At 43.8% G+C, this 6,921-nt stretch overlaps 1 non-coding gene across 1 annotated transcript; it reads right to left on the bottom strand.

Annotated features, from left to right (window-relative positions):
• Positions 1-5,393: 5,393 nt before the first annotated feature.
• LOC118015494 lies at positions 5,394-5,584 on the bottom strand. The gene has a single exon (XR_004680659.1). It is a non-coding gene; the product is annotated as a U2 spliceosomal RNA (small nuclear RNA).
• Positions 5,585-6,921: the final 1,337 nt, after the last annotated feature.

Genomic DNA, 6,921 nt, shown 5'->3' with positions numbered 1-6,921 from the left:
CATATTTATATTATTCTCAGACACCATCTCTTTTGTGAAGTCCGAACCAAATGCGATCAATTGTTTTTGAAAACATGTAACACCCTTACTGCCATTATATTCTGGCTTGTATTTTGGTCATGTTTGATCCTCATACTTTCAAGTCTTTGAAAACACATTATAGACAAATATTTTGAGAATTGACTTAAAAGTTGATGATAATAGCAAGTGTCAGCTGTAAGTGGGACTTAGAAGACCAACATAAATCGTGTATTCTGCACTATCCATGAGAACCATCCCTTGATTTTTTTTTTAAGATTTTTTATTTATTGGGGCGCCTGGGTGGCTCAGTCGTTAAGCATCTGCCTTCGGCTCAGGTCATGATCTCAGGGTCCTGGGATCGAGCCCCTCATCGGGCTCCCTGCTCGGTGGGAAGCCTGCTTCTCCCTCTCCCACACTCCCCCTGCTTGTGTTCCCTCTATCGCTGTGTTTCTGTCAAATAAATAAATAAAATCTTAAAAAAAAAAAAAAAGATTATTTATTTATTTATTTGACAGAGAGAGACACAATGAAAGAGGGAACACAAGCAGGGAGAGTGGGAGAGGAGAAACAGGCTTCCGGCTGAACAGGGAGCCTGATGCGGGGCTCGATCCCAGGACCCTGAGATCATGACCTCAGCCGAAGGCAGACGCTTAACGACTGAGCCACCCAGGCGCCCCTATCCCTTGATTTGAAGCTATTTTGTTCACTAATTCTGATTGTGATTTTGGATTAATGTGAGATTTTTTTTCCCTGTACCTTTTCTTTAGAAGGGGGATCAAGGTTTATACTGTCAGTTGCTCCTGGAGTTGCTTCTCAAGCCGGCCTCACTTGTTCCTTATTGTTTGAAACTGAGCTTCCATGCCTCCTGAATACATTTTCCCTATCGTCACTCATCATAAGGACTTGCTGTCCTTTTCCATTGACTGGGAGGGTGACAATCATACAAACTAACAGGGTCAAACTGTGAAATGTATAATCCTCCCACGTGGGATACATTAAACAATGTATGTTCTATTTAGGGGCATCTGGGTGGCTCAGTCAAGCATCTGCCTTTGGCTCAGGTTGTGATCCCAGGGTCCTGGGATCAAGCCCCAATATTGAGCCCCATGTTGGGGCCCTCTTCCCCCTGCTTGTGCTCTCTCTCCCAAATAGGTACAATCTTTTTAAAAAATGTGTGTTCTATTTAAATATTTTTTAATTGGGGGGTGCCTGGGTGGCTCAGTTGGTTAAGCGACTGCCTTTGGCTCAGGTCATGATCCTGGAGTCCCGGGATCGAGTCCCGCATCGGGCTCCCTGCTCAGCAGGGAATCTGCTTCTCCGTCTGACCCTCCCCCCTCTCATGCTCTCTGTCTCTCATTCTCTCTCTCAAATAAATAAATAAAATCTTTTAAAAAATAAATAAAAAAATAAAAGCAAAACAGTGGTGTCTGGGTGGCTCGTCGGTTGAGTGGCTGCCTTCGGTTCAGGTCATGATCCTGAGGGTCCTAGGATCGAGCCTGGCATGGGGTTCCCTGCTCAGCGGAGAGTCTGCTTCTTCTTCTCCCTCTACCTCTTCCCACTCCTGCTCTCTTTCTCTCTCGCTCACTCTCTCTCTCAAATAAATAAGATCTTAAAAAAAAAAAAGCAAAACATTATTGGAACTTAGTGGTCTATTATTGAGATTTTCCCAGCAAAACTTCTATTTTAGGGGTGCCTGGGTGGCTCAGTTGGTGAAGCAACTGCCTTCGGCTCAGGTCATGATCCTGGAGTCCCGGGATCGAGTCCCACATCGGGCTCCCTGCTCAGCAGGGAGTCTGCTTCTCCCTCTGACCCTCCCCCCTCTCATACGCTATCTCATTCTCTCTCTCTCAAATAAATAAATAAAATCTTAAAAAAAAAAAAAAACTTCTATTTTAGTAGACACAGGTTGCTGACTTGTACCAAGATTCTTTCCTCTCTTCTTTCAGATAGTAAGCCCTCTAAATATTTGTGAAAATGGATTTTATTAGAGTTGCCAGATAAAATACAGGACACTTTAGTATAACTATGACCCATGTAGTATTGAGCCATATTTAATACTAAAAGTTACCTGTTGTTTGTCTGAAATTCCCATTTAATTGAGTATTTAGTTTTTTCTTCAGTTTGGCTTGGTGTTCTGTTTTTGCTAACTCTGGCAGCTCTATATGGATTGAGACTACCCCATTCAAAGCCACCTAGCATTGATTGCTTTCAGGCCTTCTGGGAACATGTAATTAACAGATTAAATTCTTTTTTTTTTTTTTTAATTTATTTAGTCATTTGAGAGAGTGAGAATGAGAGAGAGTACATGAGAGGGGGCAGGGTCAGAGGGAGAAGCAGACTCCCCGCCGAGCAGGGAGCCCGATGCGGGACTCGATCCCGGGACTCCAGGATCATGACCTGAGCCGAAGGCAGACGCTTAACCACTGAGCCACCCAGGCGCCCAGATTAAATTCTTTCTTATGATGAAGGAAGGCAGTTAAGATAGTAGGTGGACTCTGAGTACTTCAGTTGCACTAATTTAGAAACAAAATCTGTCACTTCTAAAGCCCTAACACAGGAAGTTGTTTCTGCTGTTTTGCCAGGCTATCAAGGGCTCGGGCCAGACCTGGATTGGCCTAGCGCAGCCTTGGAGCTACTACTGAACTACTTCTCAAACAGCTAGTGCACATGACTTATCAGGCATACCTAGACCTGCCGTGCGGAGAACTAATCACACTTCCAAATTATAGGGATCTTAAAACCAAAAGAGCATAACGATTTTGGGCGGAAGATTGTTTCCCACCAAAATTATGACTTAGCAATATAACAATTTATGTAATATGTAATAGAGGGAATTGGAATGACATTTATTTTCTAAATACAGTTAAAAAAACATCAATTATGACATGACTTAAATATAGATAAATTTTTAAAATCCTATTGCAATCTTAGATAAACCCTCTGGCTGAGAATAGGATTCTGCTGAGCCAGTAGCACTACATGTCCAGTAGATGGCAGAAGCAGCCGAAATCGGCAAGCGTAGGTAAATTTTATACCAAACTCTCTTTGGATATGTACTTCAATATAAAAAGCATACCATTAATAACTGGATTAATACATTTTAACATTTTTTTAAGATTTTATTTATTTGACAGAGCGAGAGAGAGACACAGTGAGCGAGGGAACACAAGCAGGGGGAGCGGGAGAGGGAGAAGCAGACTCCCCGCGGAGCAGGGAGCCCAATGCAGGACTTGATCCTGGAACTCCAGGATCATGACCCGAGCCGAAGGCAGACGCTTAACAACTGAGCCACCCAGGTGCCCCTCCATTTTAACATTTTAAAAAAGATTATTTATTTATTTATTTGAGAGAGAGAGAGAGAGAGAGAGCATGAACGGCGGTGGGGGGTGCAGAGGGAGAAGCAGACTCCCCGCTAAGCAGGGAGCTCCATGTGGGGCTGGATCCCAGGACGGTGAGATCATGACCCCAGCCGAAGGCAGCTGCCTAACAGATTGAGCCACCCAGGCGCCCCTCATTTTAAGATTTTTAATGGTACTAAAGAAAAACAATTTTTGCTGTTTAGCAACATTTAAATTTATAAAAATTCTTAAAGTTGTATGTAATTACTTTTTTTTTTTTAGAATCACTTTAGTTTTCACCTTCAGGAATGAACATAAACTTGGTCACTCAACAAACAGTTATTGTATATATATCCCAAGCACAGGCTAGTCACGAAGGATACAGTGGGGAAGAAGGTATACACTGCTCTGACGGAAGTTACAATGTATGGGAGCTGACTACAGGGAGATCTCAGTGAATCAGGAAAGACCTTCCTCAGAAAACTACTTCTGAGTAGCAGTTAGTGAAGAGAGAGGTAAGAGGGGAAAAAAGTTGTTTCGGACAAAGATGGCAAAGAATTAGAAAAAGTACAACAAGGGCGCCTGGGTGGCTCAGTCGTTAAGCGTCTGCCTTTGGCTCAGGTCATGGTCCGAGGGTCCTGGGATCGAGCCCCGCATCGGGCTCCTTGCTCAACGAGGAGCCTGCTTCTCCCTCTGCCTGCAGCTTCCCCTGCTTGTGTTCCCTCTCTCGCTGTGTCTCTCTCTGTCAAATAAATAAATAAAATCTTAAAAAAAAAAAAAAGAAAAAGTACAACAAAATGTAGCACATGAGACGAGGGCCTTGAAAAATGCTCAACAAATAGCAGGAGGCAGCCCATGCAATATCACTCAGCCATACGTGTGTGGGTTTTTTCCTACAGCAAATGGGAACCTTCAATCAAAAGGTTTTTAAGAACATGTAATCATTATGTGTGTTATTATCACACACATTGAAAAATAAAGAGGCCGGGAGGAAACTTTTGGAGGGGATAGATATTTGTGGCATCGATTGTGGTTATGGTTTCACCTGTGTATACTTAACTCCAAGCTCATCAAGTTGTATATGTTAAATATGGGCAGCTTTTTGTGTCTCAGTCATACCTCAATTACTGCTTCTTTTTCTTTTTTTAAAGAACGTGTAATCTGGGGCTCATTGGGTGGCTCAGTTGGTAGGTGTCTGACTCTATTTCGGTTCAGGTCGGGCTCCGTGCTCAGTGCAGAATCTGCTTGAAATCCTCTGTCTCTCCCTCTATCCCTCCCTGCCATTCCCCCCCACCACCACTCGCACTCTCTCTCTCAAATAAATAAATAAAATCTTTAAAGAACATATAATCAGATCTGTGGTCATTTAAAAAGGTTTTTTAAAAAGCATTTTGGCGGGGCGCCTGGGTGGCTCAGTCGTTAAGTGTCTGCCTTCAGCTCAGGTCATGATCTCAGGGTCCTGGGATCCAGCCCCGCATCGGGCTCCCTGCTCAGTGGGAAGCCTGCTTCTCCCTCTCCCACTCCCCCTGCTTGTGTTCCCTCTCTCGCTGTGTCTCTCTCTCTCTGTCAAATAAATAAATAAAAATCTTAAAAAAAAAAAAAAAAGCATTTTGGCAATAGAGGAAAGCAGAATTTGATACAAGGGGTCCAGTATTGAGGCAAAAACCAGTGAAAGAGGAAGTTAAAGAATGACTTTCTTAACTTTGGCATCCAGTGGTATGCAGCACTGCTTCCTGAAGTAAAAAGAATACAAGGAGTAGCAGATCATAGAGATCATGGAGAGAGAAGTTCTATTTTAAGCATGTGGAATTTGAATTGCCAGGGGAGATGTCCAGATGGAAATGTCCATTATGGCTCCACAGAAGAGTGTGGAAGAAAATGAGTTTGCCCAGAGAATGAATAGAAGGAAAAGGCAGCTGAGGAAGGAACTGTTAGAAATACCATCAGGTAGGGACAGATGAATCACCAGGGAGGCTAGAAGCAGAATAAGCTGAGAATTTCACATTGATTTTTTTTTTCTACTGTTGCCCTGGAGGCGGGTGCACCGTTCCTGGAAGTACTGCAATACCAGGTTGATGTGTGGAGTGGACAGAGCAAACTCCTATTCGATCTCCCTACTCCAAAAGTCCACTTAATATATTGTCCTTGGATAGAAGACATATCAGATATTAAACTGATAGGAACAGATACTACTCCTGATCTTAGGCAAAAGGCTGAGAAGCGATTCACATTGACTTTTTAAAAAGGATTTTATTTATTTATTTGACAGACAGAGACAGCGAGAGAGGGAACACAAGCAGGGGGAATGGGAGAGGGAGAAGCAGGCTTCCCGCTGAGCAGGGAGCCAGACGCGGGGCTTGATCCTAGGATCCCAGGACCCTGGGATCACAACCTGAGCCGAAGGCAGACACTTAACAACTGAGCCACTCAGGCACCCCTATATTGATTTTTTAAAATTTTAAAAAAATTTTTATTTATTTTAGAGAGAGAGAGAGAGGGCGAGGGAGAGAGAATCTCAAGCAGACTCCATACTCAGCGCAGAGCCCATCTTGGGGCTCAATCTCACAATCCATGAGATCATGACCTGAGCCAAAATCAAGAGTTGGACATTTGACCAACTGAGCCACCCAGGTGCCCCCACATTGATTTTTTTTAAGTTTATTTATTTAATAATCTCTGCAACCAATGTGAGGCTCAAACTCATGACCCTGAGATCAAGAGTTGCACACTCCACTGACTGAGCCAGCCAGGAGCCCCTCCATTAATTTTTTAAAATATGTTTTTGGGGTGCCTGGGTGGCTCAGTCGTTAAGCATCTGCCTTCGGCTCAGGTCATGATCCCAGAGTCCTGGGATCGAGCCCCGCGTTGGGCTCCCTGCTCTGCAGGGAGCCTGCTTCTCCCTCTCCCACTCCCCCTGCTTGTGTTCCCTCTCCTGCTGTGTCTCTCTCTGTCAAATAAATAAATAAAATCTTTAAAAAAAAAAAATTAAATGTGTTTTTGGTGTTGTTTTTTTTTTTCAAAGATTTTATTTATTCATTTGACACAGAGAGAGAGGAACACAAGCAGGGGGAGTGGGAGAGGGAGAAGCAGGCCTCCCGCAGAGCAGGGAGCCCGACGCGGGGCTCAATCCCAGGACCCCGGGATCATGACCTGAGCTGAAGGCAGACACTTAATGACTGAGCCACCCAGGCGCCCCTGTTTTTGGTGTTTAAATATTTTATTTATTTATTTATTTGACAGAGAGAGAGTACAAGCAGGGGGAGCAGCAGTGGGAGGGGGAGAAGCAGGTTTCCCGCTGAGCATCGAACCCTGGGATCATGACCTGAATGGAAGGCAGACACTTAACCAACTGAGCCACCCAGGCACCCCTGTTTTTGGTGTTTAATTCTACTATCATACAGGTTTCGGTTATAAAACACTGCCTCAAATTCAAGTGTGTAACCAGAAGCTTTGTTACCCATTTATCTACATTCACTTTTAGAACAGCAACAATATGCAGCTACTGAATAATTCAGGTGCTGAATCAGTGGCATGCTGGCAATAAAGTAAAAAGGCAGACCCA

Source organism: Mirounga leonina, unplaced genomic scaffold, assembly GCF_011800145.1.
Source record: "Mirounga leonina isolate KUSES-001 unplaced genomic scaffold, KU_Mleo_1.0 Mir_165, whole genome shotgun sequence".
In the NCBI taxonomy this organism is placed as follows: domain Eukaryota; kingdom Metazoa; phylum Chordata; class Mammalia; order Carnivora; family Phocidae; genus Mirounga; species Mirounga leonina.
The sequence above is the reverse complement of the archived record's forward strand: the minus strand, read 5'-3'. Positions and strand labels throughout refer to the sequence as shown.